The sequence below is a fragment of the Ambystoma mexicanum genome, chromosome 6q, assembly GCF_040938575.1.
Source record: "Ambystoma mexicanum isolate Mex_15411 chromosome 6q, UKY_AmexF1_1, whole genome shotgun sequence".
NCBI classification, from domain to species: Eukaryota; Metazoa; Chordata; class Amphibia; order Caudata; family Ambystomatidae; genus Ambystoma; species Ambystoma mexicanum.
In genome coordinates, this window is record NC_090937.1 from 1,593,340,741 (window position 1) to 1,593,355,761 (window position 15,021).

General features: G+C 54.1%; 16 non-coding genes across 16 annotated transcripts; all 16 read left to right on the forward strand.

The window, feature by feature from the left end:
- Positions 1–477: 477 nt before the first annotated feature.
- On the forward strand, positions 478–668 carry LOC138517417 (U2 spliceosomal RNA). The gene has a single exon (XR_011282604.1). It is a non-coding gene; the product is annotated as a U2 spliceosomal RNA (small nuclear RNA).
- Positions 669–1,294: 626 nt separating this feature from the next.
- LOC138517419 (U2 spliceosomal RNA) lies at positions 1,295–1,485 on the forward strand. The gene has a single exon (XR_011282605.1). It is a non-coding gene; the product is annotated as a U2 spliceosomal RNA (small nuclear RNA).
- A 1,231-nt stretch (positions 1,486–2,716) lies between these two features.
- Positions 2,717–2,901, forward strand: LOC138517602 (U2 spliceosomal RNA). The gene has a single exon (XR_011282751.1). It is a non-coding gene; the product is annotated as a U2 spliceosomal RNA (small nuclear RNA).
- A 626-nt stretch (positions 2,902–3,527) lies between these two features.
- Positions 3,528–3,718, forward strand: LOC138517420 (U2 spliceosomal RNA). The gene has a single exon (XR_011282606.1). It is a non-coding gene; the product is annotated as a U2 spliceosomal RNA (small nuclear RNA).
- Positions 3,719–4,354: 636 nt separating this feature from the next.
- On the forward strand, positions 4,355–4,545 carry LOC138517421 (U2 spliceosomal RNA). Its single transcript, XR_011282607.1, has one exon. It is a non-coding gene; the product is annotated as a U2 spliceosomal RNA (small nuclear RNA).
- A 1,231-nt stretch (positions 4,546–5,776) lies between these two features.
- On the forward strand, positions 5,777–5,960 carry LOC138517570 (U2 spliceosomal RNA). Its single transcript, XR_011282722.1, has one exon. It is a non-coding gene; the product is annotated as a U2 spliceosomal RNA (small nuclear RNA).
- Positions 5,961–6,586: 626 nt separating this feature from the next.
- On the forward strand, positions 6,587–6,777 carry LOC138517422 (U2 spliceosomal RNA). Its single transcript, XR_011282608.1, has one exon. It is a non-coding gene; the product is annotated as a U2 spliceosomal RNA (small nuclear RNA).
- A 636-nt stretch (positions 6,778–7,413) lies between these two features.
- LOC138517423 (U2 spliceosomal RNA) lies at positions 7,414–7,604 on the forward strand. The gene has a single exon (XR_011282609.1). It is a non-coding gene; the product is annotated as a U2 spliceosomal RNA (small nuclear RNA).
- A 636-nt stretch (positions 7,605–8,240) lies between these two features.
- Positions 8,241–8,431, forward strand: LOC138517424 (U2 spliceosomal RNA). Its single transcript, XR_011282610.1, has one exon. It is a non-coding gene; the product is annotated as a U2 spliceosomal RNA (small nuclear RNA).
- A 636-nt stretch (positions 8,432–9,067) lies between these two features.
- On the forward strand, positions 9,068–9,258 carry LOC138517425 (U2 spliceosomal RNA). Its single transcript, XR_011282611.1, has one exon. It is a non-coding gene; the product is annotated as a U2 spliceosomal RNA (small nuclear RNA).
- Positions 9,259–9,894: 636 nt separating this feature from the next.
- LOC138517427 (U2 spliceosomal RNA) lies at positions 9,895–10,085 on the forward strand. Its single transcript, XR_011282613.1, has one exon. It is a non-coding gene; the product is annotated as a U2 spliceosomal RNA (small nuclear RNA).
- Positions 10,086–10,721: 636 nt separating this feature from the next.
- LOC138517428 (U2 spliceosomal RNA) lies at positions 10,722–10,912 on the forward strand. The gene has a single exon (XR_011282614.1). It is a non-coding gene; the product is annotated as a U2 spliceosomal RNA (small nuclear RNA).
- A 626-nt stretch (positions 10,913–11,538) lies between these two features.
- On the forward strand, positions 11,539–11,729 carry LOC138517430 (U2 spliceosomal RNA). Its single transcript, XR_011282615.1, has one exon. It is a non-coding gene; the product is annotated as a U2 spliceosomal RNA (small nuclear RNA).
- Positions 11,730–12,960: 1,231 nt separating this feature from the next.
- Positions 12,961–13,144, forward strand: LOC138517571 (U2 spliceosomal RNA). Its single transcript, XR_011282723.1, has one exon. It is a non-coding gene; the product is annotated as a U2 spliceosomal RNA (small nuclear RNA).
- A 636-nt stretch (positions 13,145–13,780) lies between these two features.
- On the forward strand, positions 13,781–13,971 carry LOC138517431 (U2 spliceosomal RNA). Its single transcript, XR_011282616.1, has one exon. It is a non-coding gene; the product is annotated as a U2 spliceosomal RNA (small nuclear RNA).
- A 636-nt stretch (positions 13,972–14,607) lies between these two features.
- On the forward strand, positions 14,608–14,798 carry LOC138517432 (U2 spliceosomal RNA). Its single transcript, XR_011282617.1, has one exon. It is a non-coding gene; the product is annotated as a U2 spliceosomal RNA (small nuclear RNA).
- Positions 14,799–15,021: the final 223 nt, after the last annotated feature.

Here is a 15,021-nt window from a genome sequence, read left to right on the forward strand (position 1 = left end):
CTCGCTTTTCACGGGAGCTGCAAAGCAAAGGTGCCAGCCAGCCAGCCAGCCAGCCAGACTCGGCCTGCAGCAGCAGCCCCACAAGGAGGAGATGGGGGACACTGTCCTTGCCCTGCCTCACCCCTGAAAGGCCCCGAACGGCCACGAACGGCCAAGCCTTATCTGAGGGGGACGCACTTGGGGGAACATCCCCTGGGCAGCTGAGGGTGACTTTCGCCGCTAGGTGACGGGGCCAGTGCCAGGCCGAGGCTGCAGCTTGGCTGGGCAGAGCTCTGCAGCCTGTGCCTGGCCGCCCCGGCCCTGGCGCTCTGGGACCCTTGGAAATCTGGGGGCGGAGCCATGCAAAATATCGCCGGGCATGCTGGTCATGCAAATGCTATTCCTGGCCGAGGAGTCTGGGGTTCTGCAGCAGAGCGTTGCTCCGAGTCAGCAGGGTAGCTGCCGAGCAGCAGTCTTTCCGGCGAACCCTTTGGGGGCATCGCTTCTCGGCCTTTTGGCTAAGATCAAGTGTAGTATCTGTTCTTATCAGTTTAATATCTGATACGTCCTCTATCTGGGGACCATATATTAAATTGATTTTTGGAACAGGGAGATGGAATGGGAGCTTGCTCTGTCCACTCCACGCATCAACCTGGTATTGCAGTACCTCCAGGACTGGTGCACTTCCCCACTTGGGGAAAACAATGCTGTGAAAAAAAAAGACGGAGCAATTCTGGAAACTTGTGCACTTTGCAATATTTTTGGGTTGAACTCGGATGCATTTTCTTCATTGTCTTGGAAAAGGTGCTGTCGTGCCCGTCACAGGAGAAAAAAAGTCTGCCCCTTTGCTCGCTTTTCACGGGAGCTGCAAAGCAAAGGTGCCAGCCAGCCAGCCAGCCAGCCAGACTCGGCCTGCAGCAGCAGCCCCACAAGGAGGAGATGGGGGACACTGTCCTTGCCCTGCCTCACCCCTGAAAGGCCCCGAACGGCCAAGCCTTATCTGAGGGGGACGCACTTGGGGGAACATCCCCTGGGCAGCTGAGGGTGACTTTCGCCGCTAGGTGACGGGGCCAGTGCCAGGCCGAGGCTGCAGCTTGGCTGGGCAGAGCTCTGCAGCCTGTGCCTGGCCGCCCCGGCCCTGGCGCTCTGGGACCCTTGGAAATCTGGGGGCGGAGCCATGCAAAATATCGCCGGGCATGCTGGTCATGCAAATGCTATTCCTGGCCGAGGAGTCTGGGGTTCTGCAGCAGAGCGTTGCTCCGAGTCAGCAGGGTAGCTGCCGAGCAGCAGTCTTTCCGGCGAACCCTTTGGGGGCATCGCTTCTCGGCCTTTTGGCTAAGATCAAGTGTAGTATCTGTTCTTATCAGTTTAATATCTGATACGTCCTCTATCTGGGGACCATATATTAAATTGATTTTTGGAACAGGGAGATGGAATGGGAGCTTGCTCTGTCCACTCCACGCATCAACCTGGTATTGCAGTACCTCCAGGACTGGTGCACTTCCCCACTTGGGGAAAACAATGCTGTGAAAAAAAAAGACGGAGCAATTCTGGAAACTTGTGCACTTTGCAATATTTTTGGGTTGAACTCGGATGCATTTTCTTCATTGTCTTGGAAAAGGTGCTGTCGTGCCCGTCACAGGAGAAAAAAAGTCTGCCCCTTTGCTCGCTTTTCACGGGAGCTGCAAAGCAAAGGTGCCAGCCAGCCAGCCAGCCAGCCAGACTCGGCCTGCAGCAGCAGCCCCACAAGGAGGAGATGGGGGACACTGTCCTTGCCCTGCCTCACCCCTGAAAGGCCCCGAACGGCCACGAACGGCCAAGCCTTATCTGAGGGGGACGCACTTGGGGGAACATCCCCTGGGCAGCTGAGGGTGACTTTCGCCGCTAGGTGACGGGGCCAGTGCCAGGCCGAGGCTGCAGCTTGGCTGGGCAGAGCTCTGCAGCCTGTGCCTGGCCGCCTCGGCCCTGGCGCTCTGGGACCCTTGGAAATCTGGGGGCGGAGCCATGCAAAATATCGCCGGGCATGCTGGTCATGCAAATGCTATTCCTGGCCGAGGAGTCTGGGGTTCTGCAGCAGAGCGTTGCTCCGAGTCAGCAGGGTAGCTGCCGAGCAGCAGTCTTTCCGGCGAACCCTTTGGGGGCATCGCTTCTCGGCCTTTTGGCTAAGATCAAGTGTAGTAAATGCGCTCAGGACGAATCAACACTACACTTTGTGTGGAATTGTGCATTTGCAAAACAAGTGTGGGAAAAACTGGAAACACTGATTTTTGCAATCACAGGAGAACAGACCCTGACGTTCGAATCCATCTTGACAGGGATACAGGAGGGAGGAGGGAAACAAGAGAAAATTCTTTTTCACCAAATTACATCAGCAACGAAAGAAGCCTTATGGAAGGCCAGAACATTACTAGTGCTACAGCACAAAAACATCACTCCAGAGGAGTGTGTAAAGTTAGCGTTGTGTTTTTTATACACATATTACTGTCTTGATGCCAAAGTCAAGGGCAAACAAGAGGCACAAAACATTTGGCAACAAGACAACTGGAGAACGTTAACTATTTAACTAATCTGGGTTAGGGAGAGCAGTTTGCTCAAAGTCTTTCTTTTTGACAGTTTTTTAACCAAATTCAATTTTAATTCGTGAAAATCTTTTAATTCGAGAACTAATTGGCGTATAGTCGCAAGTAGTATATACTACTTTGCTGGAGGAAAGGGACGGTTGTAAGGGGAGATGTGGAGACCGTTCAAAAAAAAAAAAAAAAAAAAAAATCTGTTCTTATCAGTTTAATATCTGATACGTCCTCTATCTGGGGACCATATATTAAATTGATTTTTGGAACAGGGAGATGGAATGGGAGCTTGCTCTGTCCACTCCACGCATCAACCTGGTATTGCAGTACCTCCAGGACTGGTGCACTTCCCCACTTGGGGAAAACAATGCTGTGAAAAAAAAAGACGGAGCAATTCTGGAAACTTGTGCACTTTGCAATATTTTTGGGTTGAACTCGGATGCATTTTCTTCATTGTCTTGGAAAAGGTGCTGTCGTGCCCGTCACAGGAGAAAAAAAGTCTGCCCCTTTGCTCGCTTTTCACGGGAGCTGCAAAGCAAAGGTGCCAGCCAGCCAGCCAGCCAGCCAGACTCGGCCTGCAGCAGCAGCCCCACAAGGAGGAGATGGGGGACACTGTCCTTGCCCTGCCTCACCCCTGAAAGGCCCCGAACGGCCAAGCCTTATCTGAGGGGGACGCACTTGGGGGAACATCCCCTGGGCAGCTGAGGGTGACTTTCGCCGCTAGGTGACGGGGCCAGTGCCAGGCCGAGGCTGCAGCTTGGCTGGGCAGAGCTCTGCAGCCTGTGCCTGGCCGCCCCGGCCCTGGCGCTCTGGGACCCTTGGAAATCTGGGGGCGGAGCCATGCAAAATATCGCCGGGCATGCTGGTCATGCAAATGCTATTCCTGGCCGAGGAGTCTGGGGTTCTGCAGCAGAGCGTTGCTCCGAGTCAGCAGGGTAGCTGCCGAGCAGCAGTCTTTCCGGCGAACCCTTTGGGGGCATCGCTTCTCGGCCTTTTGGCTAAGATCAAGTGTAGTATCTGTTCTTATCAGTTTAATATCTGATACGTCCTCTATCTGGGGACCATATATTAAATTGATTTTTGGAACAGGGAGATGGAATGGGAGCTTGCTCTGTCCACTCCACGCATCAACCTGGTATTGCAGTACCTCCAGGACTGGTGCACTTCCCCACTTGGGGAAAACAATGCTGTGAAAAAAAAAGACGGAGCAATTCTGGAAACTTGTGCACTTTGCAATATTTTTGGGTTGAACTCGGATGCATTTTCTTCATTGTCTTGGAAAAGGTGCTGTCGTGCCCGTCACAGGAGAAAAAAAGTCTGCCCCTTTGCTCGCTTTTCACGGGAGCTGCAAAGCAAAGGTGCCAGCCAGCCAGCCAGCCAGCCAGACTCGGCCTGCAGCAGCAGCCCCACAAGGAGGAGATGGGGGACACTGTCCTTGCCCTGCCTCACCCCTGAAAGGCCCCGAACGGCCACGAACGGCCAAGCCTTATCTGAGGGGGACGCACTTGGGGGAACATCCCCTGGGCAGCTGAGGGTGACTTTCGCCGCTAGGTGACGGGGCCAGTGCCAGGCCGAGGCTGCAGCTTGGCTGGGCAGAGCTCTGCAGCCTGTGCCTGGCCGCCCCGGCCCTGGCGCTCTGGGACCCTTGGAAATCTGGGGGCGGAGCCATGCAAAATATCGCCGGGCATGCTGGTCATGCAAATGCTATTCCTGGCCGAGGAGTCTGGGGTTCTGCAGCAGAGCGTTGCTCCGAGTCAGCAGGGTAGCTGCCGAGCAGCAGTCTTTCCGGCGAACCCTTTGGGGGCATCGCTTCTCGGCCTTTTGGCTAAGATCAAGTGTAGTATCTGTTCTTATCAGTTTAATATCTGATACGTCCTCTATCTGGGGACCATATATTAAATTGATTTTTGGAACAGGGAGATGGAATGGGAGCTTGCTCTGTCCACTCCACGCATCAACCTGGTATTGCAGTACCTCCAGGACTGGTGCACTTCCCCACTTGGGGAAAACAATGCTGTGAAAAAAAAAGACGGAGCAATTCTGGAAACTTGTGCACTTTGCAATATTTTTGGGTTGAACTCGGATGCATTTTCTTCATTGTCTTGGAAAAGGTGCTGTCGTGCCCGTCACAGGAGAAAAAAAGTCTGCCCCTTTGCTCGCTTTTCACGGGAGCTGCAAAGCAAAGGTGCCAGCCAGCCAGCCAGCCAGCCAGACTCGGCCTGCAGCAGCAGCCCCACAAGGAGGAGATGGGGGACACTGTCCTTGCCCTGCCTCACCCCTGAAAGGCCCCGAACGGCCACGAACGGCCAAGCCTTATCTGAGGGGGACGCACTTGGGGGAACATCCCCTGGGCAGCTGAGGGTGACTTTCGCCGCTAGGTGACGGGGCCAGTGCCAGGCCGAGGCTGCAGCTTGGCTGGGCAGAGCTCTGCAGCCTGTGCCTGGCCGCCCCGGCCCTGGCGCTCTGGGACCCTTGGAAATCTGGGGGCGGAGCCATGCAAAATATCGCCGGGCATGCTGGTCATGCAAATGCTATTCCTGGCCGAGGAGTCTGGGGTTCTGCAGCAGAGCGTTGCTCCGAGTCAGCAGGGTAGCTGCCGAGCAGCAGTCTTTCCGGCGAACCCTTTGGGGGCATCGCTTCTCGGCCTTTTGGCTAAGATCAAGTGTAGTAAATGCGCTCAGGACGAATCAACACTACACTTTGTGTGGAATTGTGCATTTGCAAAACAAGTGTGGGAAAAACTGGAAACACTGATTTTTGCAATCACAGGAGAACAGACCCTGACGTTCGAATCCATCTTGACAGGGATACAGGAGGGAGGAGGGAAACAAGAGAAAATTCTTTTTCACCAAATTACATCAGCAACGAAAGAAGCCTTATGGAAGGCCAGAACATTACTAGTGCTACAGCACAAAAACATCACTCCAGAGGAGTGTGTAAAGTTAGCGTTGTGTTTTTTATACACATATTACTGTCTTGATGCCAAAGTCAAGGGCAAACAAGAGGCACAAAACATTTGGCAACAAGACAACTGGAGAACGTTAACTATTTAACTAATCTGGGTTAGGGAGAGCAGTTTGCTCAAAGTCTTTCTTTTTGACAGTTTTTTAACCAAATTCAATTTTAATTCGTGAAAATCTTTTAATTCGAGAACTAATTGGCGTATAGTCGCAAGTAGTATATACTACTTTGCTGGAGGAAAGGGACGGTTGTAAGGGGAGATGTGGAGACCGTTCAAAAAAAAAAAAAAAAAAAAAATCTGTTCTTATCAGTTTAATATCTGATACGTCCTCTATCTGGGGACCATATATTAAATTGATTTTTGGAACAGGGAGATGGAATGGGAGCTTGCTCTGTCCACTCCACGCATCAACCTGGTATTGCAGTACCTCCAGGACTGGTGCACTTCCCCACTTGGGGAAAACAATGCTGTGAAAAAAAAAGACGGAGCAATTCTGGAAACTTGTGCACTTTGCAATATTTTTGGGTTGAACTCGGATGCATTTTCTTCATTGTCTTGGAAAAGGTGCTGTCGTGCCCGTCACAGGAGAAAAAAAGTCTGCCCCTTTGCTCGCTTTTCACGGGAGCTGCAAAGCAAAGGTGCCAGCCAGCCAGCCAGCCAGCCAGACTCGGCCTGCAGCAGCAGCCCCACAAGGAGGAGATGGGGGACACTGTCCTTGCCCTGCCTCACCCCTGAAAGGCCCCGAACGGCCAAGCCTTATCTGAGGGGGACGCACTTGGGGGAACATCCCCTGGGCAGCTGAGGGTGACTTTCGCCGCTAGGTGACGGGGCCAGTGCCAGGCCGAGGCTGCAGCTTGGCTGGGCAGAGCTCTGCAGCCTGTGCCTGGCCGCCCCGGCCCTGGCGCTCTGGGACCCTTGGAAATCTGGGGGCGGAGCCATGCAAAATATCGCCGGGCATGCTGGTCATGCAAATGCTATTCCTGGCCGAGGAGTCTGGGGTTCTGCAGCAGAGCGTTGCTCCGAGTCAGCAGGGTAGCTGCCGAGCAGCAGTCTTTCCGGCGAACCCTTTGGGGGCATCGCTTCTCGGCCTTTTGGCTAAGATCAAGTGTAGTATCTGTTCTTATCAGTTTAATATCTGATACGTCCTCTATCTGGGGACCATATATTAAATTGATTTTTGGAACAGGGAGATGGAATGGGAGCTTGCTCTGTCCACTCCACGCATCAACCTGGTATTGCAGTACCTCCAGGACTGGTGCACTTCCCCACTTGGGGAAAACAATGCTGTGAAAAAAAAAGACGGAGCAATTCTGGAAACTTGTGCACTTTGCAATATTTTTGGGTTGAACTCGGATGCATTTTCTTCATTGTCTTGGAAAAGGTGCTGTCGTGCCCGTCACAGGAGAAAAAAAGTCTGCCCCTTTGCTCGCTTTTCACGGGAGCTGCAAAGCAAAGGTGCCAGCCAGCCAGCCAGCCAGCCAGACTCGGCCTGCAGCAGCAGCCCCACAAGGAGGAGATGGGGGACACTGTCCTTGCCCTGCCTCACCCCTGAAAGGCCCCGAACGGCCACGAACGGCCAAGCCTTATCTGAGGGGGACGCACTTGGGGGAACATCCCCTGGGCAGCTGAGGGTGACTTTCGCCGCTAGGTGACGGGGCCAGTGCCAGGCCGAGGCTGCAGCTTGGCTGGGCAGAGCTCTGCAGCCTGTGCCTGGCCGCCCCGGCCCTGGCGCTCTGGGACCCTTGGAAATCTGGGGGCGGAGCCATGCAAAATATCGCCGGGCATGCTGGTCATGCAAATGCTATTCCTGGCCGAGGAGTCTGGGGTTCTGCAGCAGAGCGTTGCTCCGAGTCAGCAGGGTAGCTGCCGAGCAGCAGTCTTTCCGGCGAACCCTTTGGGGGCATCGCTTCTCGGCCTTTTGGCTAAGATCAAGTGTAGTATCTGTTCTTATCAGTTTAATATCTGATACGTCCTCTATCTGGGGACCATATATTAAATTGATTTTTGGAACAGGGAGATGGAATGGGAGCTTGCTCTGTCCACTCCACGCATCAACCTGGTATTGCAGTACCTCCAGGACTGGTGCACTTCCCCACTTGGGGAAAACAATGCTGTGAAAAAAAAAGACGGAGCAATTCTGGAAACTTGTGCACTTTGCAATATTTTTGGGTTGAACTCGGATGCATTTTCTTCATTGTCTTGGAAAAGGTGCTGTCGTGCCCGTCACAGGAGAAAAAAAGTCTGCCCCTTTGCTCGCTTTTCACGGGAGCTGCAAAGCAAAGGTGCCAGCCAGCCAGCCAGCCAGCCAGACTCGGCCTGCAGCAGCAGCCCCACAAGGAGGAGATGGGGGACACTGTCCTTGCCCTGCCTCACCCCTGAAAGGCCCTGAACGGCCACGAACGGCCAAGCCTTATCTGAGGGGGACGCACTTGGGGGAACATCCCCTGGGCAGCTGAGGGTGACTTTCGCCGCTAGGTGACGGGGCCAGTGCCAGGCCGAGGCTGCAGCTTGGCTGGGCAGAGCTCTGCAGCCTGTGCCTGGCCGCCCCGGCCCTGGCGCTCTGGGACCCTTGGAAATCTGGGGGCGGAGCCATGCAAAATATCGCCGGGCATGCTGGTCATGCAAATGCTATTCCTGGCCGAGGAGTCTGGGGTTCTGCAGCAGAGCGTTGCTCCGAGTCAGCAGGGTAGCTGCCGAGCAGCAGTCTTTCCGGCGAACCCTTTGGGGGCATCGCTTCTCGGCCTTTTGGCTAAGATCAAGTGTAGTATCTGTTCTTATCAGTTTAATATCTGATACGTCCTCTATCTGGGGACCATATATTAAATTGATTTTTGGAACAGGGAGATGGAATGGGAGCTTGCTCTGTCCACTCCACGCATCAACCTGGTATTGCAGTACCTCCAGGACTGGTGCACTTCCCCACTTGGGGAAAACAATGCTGTGAAAAAAAAAGACGGAGCAATTCTGGAAACTTGTGCACTTTGCAATATTTTTGGGTTGAACTCGGATGCATTTTCTTCATTGTCTTGGAAAAGGTGCTGTCGTGCCCGTCACAGGAGAAAAAAAGTCTGCCCCTTTGCTCGCTTTTCACGGGAGCTGCAAAGCAAAGGTGCCAGCCAGCCAGCCAGCCAGCCAGACTCGGCCTGCAGCAGCAGCCCCACAAGGAGGAGATGGGGGACACTGTCCTTGCCCTGCCTCACCCCTGAAAGGCCCCGAACGGCCACGAACGGCCAAGCCTTATCTGAGGGGGACGCACTTGGGGGAACATCCCCTGGGCAGCTGAGGGTGACTTTCGCCGCTAGGTGACGGGGCCAGTGCCAGGCCGAGGCTGCAGCTTGGCTGGGCAGAGCTCTGCAGCCTGTGCCTGGCCGCCCCGGCCCTGGCGCTCTGGGACCCTTGGAAATCTGGGGGCGGAGCCATGCAAAATATCGCCGGGCATGCTGGTCATGCAAATGCTATTCCTGGCCGAGGAGTCTGGGGTTCTGCAGCAGAGCGTTGCTCCGAGTCAGCAGGGTAGCTGCCGAGCAGCAGTCTTTCCGGCGAACCCTTTGGGGGCATCGCTTCTCGGCCTTTTGGCTAAGATCAAGTGTAGTATCTGTTCTTATCAGTTTAATATCTGATACGTCCTCTATCTGGGGACCATATATTAAATTGATTTTTGGAACAGGGAGATGGAATGGGAGCTTGCTCTGTCCACTCCACGCATCAACCTGGTATTGCAGTACCTCCAGGACTGGTGCACTTCCCCACTTGGGGAAAACAATGCTGTGAAAAAAAAAGACGGAGCAATTCTGGAAACTTGTGCACTTTGCAATATTTTTGGGTTGAACTCGGATGCATTTTCTTCATTGTCTTGGAAAAGGTGCTGTCGTGCCCGTCACAGGAGAAAAAAAGTCTGCCCCTTTGCTCGCTTTTCACGGGAGCTGCAAAGCAAAGGTGCCAGCCAGCCAGCCAGCCAGCCAGACTCGGCCTGCAGCAGCAGCCCCACAAGGAGGAGATGGGGGACACTGTCCTTGCCCTGCCTCACCCCTGAAAGGCCCCGAACGGCCACGAACGGCCAAGCCTTATCTGAGGGGGACGCACTTGGGGGAACATCCCCTGGGCAGCTGAGGGTGACTTTCGCCGCTAGGTGACGGGGCCAGTGCCAGGCCGAGGCTGCAGCTTGGCTGGGCAGAGCTCTGCAGCCTGTGCCTGGCCGCCCCGGCCCTGGCGCTCTGGGACCCTTGGAAATCTGGGGGCGGAGCCATGCAAAATATCGCCGGGCATGCTGGTCATGCAAATGCTATTCCTGGCCGAGGAGTCTGGGGTTCTGCAGCAGAGCGTTGCTCCGAGTCAGCAGGGTAGCTGCCGAGCAGCAGTCTTTCCGGCGAACCCTTTGGGGGCATCGCTTCTCGGCCTTTTGGCTAAGATCAAGTGTAGTATCTGTTCTTATCAGTTTAATATCTGATACGTCCTCTATCTGGGGACCATATATTAAATTGATTTTTGGAACAGGGAGATGGAATGGGAGCTTGCTCTGTCCACTCCACGCATCAACCTGGTATTGCAGTACCTCCAGGACTGGTGCACTTCCCCACTTGGGGAAAACAATGCTGTGAAAAAAAAAGACGGAGCAATTCTGGAAACTTGTGCACTTTGCAATATTTTTGGGTTGAACTCGGATGCATTTTCTTCATTGTCTTGGAAAAGGTGCTGTCGTGCCCGTCACAGGAGAAAAAAAGTCTGCCCCTTTGCTCGCTTTTCACGGGAGCTGCAAAGCAAAGGTGCCAGCCAGCCAGCCAGCCAGCCAGACTCGGCCTGCAGCAGCAGCCCCACAAGGAGGAGATGGGGGACACTGTCCTTGCCCTGCCTCACCCCTGAAAGGCCCCGAACGGCCACGAACGGCCAAGCCTTATCTGAGGGGGACGCACTTGGGGGAACATCCCCTGGGCAGCTGAGGGTGACTTTCGCCGCTAGGTGACGGGGCCAGTGCCAGGCCGAGGCTGCAGCTTGGCTGGGCAGAGCTCTGCAGCCTGTGCCTGGCCGCCCCGGCCCTGGCGCTCTGGGACCCTTGGAAATCTGGGGGCGGAGCCATGCAAAATATCGCCGGGCATGCTGGTCATGCAAATGCTATTCCTGGCCGAGGAGTCTGGGGTTCTGCAGCAGAGCGTTGCTCCGAGTCAGCAGGGTAGCTGCCGAGCAGCAGTCTTTCCGGCGAACCCTTTGGGGGCATCGCTTCTCGGCCTTTTGGCTAAGATCAAGTGTAGTATCTGTTCTTATCAGTTTAATATCTGATACGTCCTCTATCTGGGGACCATATATTAAATTGATTTTTGGAACAGGGAGATGGAATGGGAGCTTGCTCTGTCCACTCCACGCATCAACCTGGTATTGCAGTACCTCCAGGACTGGTGCACTTCCCCACTTGGGGAAAACAATGCTGTGAAAAAAAAAGACGGAGCAATTCTGGAAACTTGTGCACTTTGCAATATTTTTGGGTTGAACTCGGATGCATTTTCTTCATTGTCTTGGAAAAGGTGCTGTCGTGCCCGTCACAGGAGAAAAAAAGTCTGCCCCTTTGCTCGCTTTTCACGGGAGCTGCAAAGCAAAGGTGCCAGCCAGCCAGCCAGCCAGCCAGACTCGGCCTGCAGCAGCAGCCCCACAAGGAGGAGATGGGGGACACTGTCCTTGCCCTGCCTCACCCCTGAAAGGCCCCGAACGGCCAAGCCTTATCTGAGGGGGACGCACTTGGGGGAACATCCCCTGGGCAGCTGAGGGTGACTTTCGCCGCTAGGTGACGGGGCCAGTGCCAGGCCGAGGCTGCAGCTTGGCTGGGCAGAGCTCTGCAGCCTGTGCCTGGCCGCCCCGGCCCTGGCGCTCTGGGACCCTTGGAAATCTGGGGGCGGAGCCATGCAAAATATCGCCGGGCATGCTGGTCATGCAAATGCTATTCCTGGCCGAGGAGTCTGGGGTTCTGCAGCAGAGCGTTGCTCCGAGTCAGCAGGGTAGCTGCCGAGCAGCAGTCTTTCCGGCGAACCCTTTGGGGGCATCGCTTCTCGGCCTTTTGGCTAAGATCAAGTGTAGTATCTGTTCTTATCAGTTTAATATCTGATACGTCCTCTATCTGGGGACCATATATTAAATTGATTTTTGGAACAGGGAGATGGAATGGGAGCTTGCTCTGTCCACTCCACGCATCAACCTGGTATTGCAGTACCTCCAGGACTGGTGCACTTCCCCACTTGGGGAAAACAATGCTGTGAAAAAAAAAGACGGAGCAATTCTGGAAACTTGTGCACTTTGCAATATTTTTGGGTTGAACTCGGATGCATTTTCTTCATTGTCTTGGAAAAGGTGCTGTCGTGCCCGTCACAGGAGAAAAAAAGTCTGCCCCTTTGCTCGCTTTTCACGGGAGCTGCAAAGCAAAGGTGCCAGCCAGCCAGCCAGCCAGCCAGACTCGGCCTGCAGCAGCAGCCCCACAAGGAGGAGATGGGGGACACTGTCCTTGCCCTGCCTCACCCCTGAAAGGCCCCGAACGGCCACGAACGGCCAAGCCTTATCTGAGGGGGACGCACTTGGGGGAACATCCCCTGGGCAGCTGAGGGTGACTTTCGCCGCTAGGTGACGGGGCCAGTGCCAGGCCGAGGCTGCAGCTTGGCTGGGCAGAGCTCTGCAGCCTGTGCCTGGCCGCCCCGGCCCTGGCGCTCTGGGACCCTTGGAAATCTGGGGGCGGAGCCATGCAAAATATCGCCGGGCATGCTGGTCATGCAAATGCTATTCCTGGCCGAGGAGTCTGGGGTTCTGCAGCAGAGCGTTGCTCCGAGTCAGCAGGGTAGCTGCCGAGCAGCAGTCTTTCCGGCGAACCCTTTGGGGGCATCGCTTCTCGGCCTTTTGGCTAAGATCAAGTGTAGTAAATGCGCTCAGGACGAATCAACACTACACTTTGTGTGGAATTGTGCATTTGCAAAACAAGTGTGGGAAAAACTGGAAACACTGATTTTTGCAATCACAGGAGAACAGACCCTGACGTTCGAATCCATCTTGACAGGGATACAGGAGGGAGGAGGGAAACAAGAGAAAATTCTTTTTCACCAAATTACATCAGCAACGAAAGAAGCCTTATGGAAGGCCAGAACATTACTAGTGCTACAGCACAAAAACATCACTCCAGAGGAGTGTGTAAAGTTAGCGTTGTGTTTTTTATACACATATTACTGTCTTGATGCCAAAGTCAAGGGCAAACAAGAGGCACAAAACATTTGGCAACAAGACAACTGGAGAACGTTAACTATTTAACTAATCTGGGTTAGGGAGAGCAGTTTGCTCAAAGTCTTTCTTTTTGACAGTTTTTTAACCAAATTCAATTTTAATTCGTGAAAATCTTTTAATTCGAGAACTAATTGGCGTATAGTCGCAAGTAGTATATACTACTTTGCTGGAGGAAAGGGACGGTTGTAAGGGGAGATGTGGAGACCGTTCAAAAAAAAAAAAAAAAAAAAAATCTGTTCTTATCAGTTTAATATCTGATACGTCCTCTATCTGGGGACCATATATTAAATTGATTTTTGGAACAGGGAGATGGAATGGGAGCTTGCTCTGTCCACTCCACGCATCAACCTGGTATTGCAGTACCTCCAGGACTGGTGCACTTCCCCACTTGGGGAAAACAATGCTGTGAAAAAAAAAGACGGAGCAATTCTGGAAACTTGTGCACTTTGCAATATTTTTGGGTTGAACTCGGATGCATTTTCTTCATTGTCTTGGAAAAGGTGCTGTCGTGCCCGTCACAGGAGAAAAAAAGTCTGCCCCTTTGCTCGCTTTTCACGGGAGCTGCAAAGCAAAGGTGCCAGCCAGCCAGCCAGCCAGCCAGACTCGGCCTGCAGCAGCAGCCCCACAAGGAGGAGATGGGGGACACTGTCCTTGCCCTGCCTCACCCCTGAAAGGCCCCGAACGGCCACGAACGGCCAAGCCTTATCTGAGGGGGACGCACTTGGGGGAACATCCCCTGGGCAGCTGAGGGTGACTTTCGCCGCTAGGTGACGGGGCCAGTGCCAGGCCGAGGCTGCAGCTTGGCTGGGCAGAGCTCTGCAGCCTGTGCCTGGCCGCCCCGGCCCTGGCGCTCTGGGACCCTTGGAAATCTGGGGGCGGAGCCATGCAAAATATCGCCGGGCATGCTGGTCATGCAAATGCTATTCCTGGCCGAGGAGTCTGGGGTTCTGCAGCAGAGCGTTGCTCCGAGTCAGCAGGGTAGCTGCCGAGCAGCAGTCTTTCCGGCGAACCCTTTGGGGGCATCGCTTCTCGGCCTTTTGGCTAAGATCAAGTGTAGTATCTGTTCTTATCAGTTTAATATCTGATACGTCCTCTATCTGGGGACCATATATTAAATTGATTTTTGGAACAGGGAGATGGAATGGGAGCTTGCTCTGTCCACTCCACGCATCAACCTGGTATTGCAGTACCTCCAGGACTGGTGCACTTCCCCACTTGGGGAAAACAATGCTGTGAAAAAAAAAGACGGAGCAATTCTGGAAACTTGTGCACTTTGCAATATTTTTGGGTTGAACTCGGATGCATTTTCTTCATTGTCTTGGAAAAGGTGCTGTCGTGCCCGTCACAGGAGAAAAAAAGTCTGCCCCTTTGCTCGCTTTTCACGGGAGCTGCAAAGCAAAGGTGCCAGCCAGCCAGCCAGCCAGCCAGACTCGGCCTGCAGCAGCAGCCCCACAAGGAGGAGATGGGGGACACTGTCCTTGCCCTGCCTCACCCCTGAAAGGCCCCGAACGGCCACGAACGGCCAAGCCTTATCTGAGGGGGACGCACTTGGGGGAACATCCCCTGGGCAGCTGAGGGTGACTTTCGCCGCTAGGTGACGGGGCCAGTGCCAGGCCGAGGCTGCAGCTTGGCTGGGCAGAGCTCTGCAGCCTGTGCCTGGCCGCCCCGGCCCTGGCGCTCTGGGACCCTTGGAAATCTGGGGGCGGAGCCATGCAAAATATCGCCGGGCATGCTGGTCATGCAAATGCTATTCCTGGCCGAGGAGTCTGGGGTTCTGCAGCAGAGCGTTGCTCCGAGTCAGCAGGGTAGCTGCCGAGCAGCAGTCTTTCCGGCGAACCCTTTGGGGGCATCGCTTCTCGGCCTTTTGGCTAAGATCAAGTGTAGTATCTGTTCTTATCAGTTTAATATCTGATACGTCCTCTATCTGGGGACCATATATTAAATTGATTTTTGGAACAGGGAGATGGAATGGGAGCTTGCTCTGTCCACTCCACGCATCAACCTGGTATTGCAGTACCTCCAGGACTGGTGCACTTCCCCACTTGGGGAAAACAATGCTGTGAAAAAAAAAGACGGAGCAATTCTGGAAACTTGTGCACTTTGCAATATTTTTGGGTTGAACTCGGATGCATTTTCTTCATTGTCTTGGAAAAGGTGCTGTCGTGCCCGTCACAGGAGAAAAAAAGTCTGCCCCTTTGCTCGCTTTTCACGGGAGCTGCAAAGCAAAGGTGCCAGCCAGCCAGCCAGCCAGCCAGACTCGGC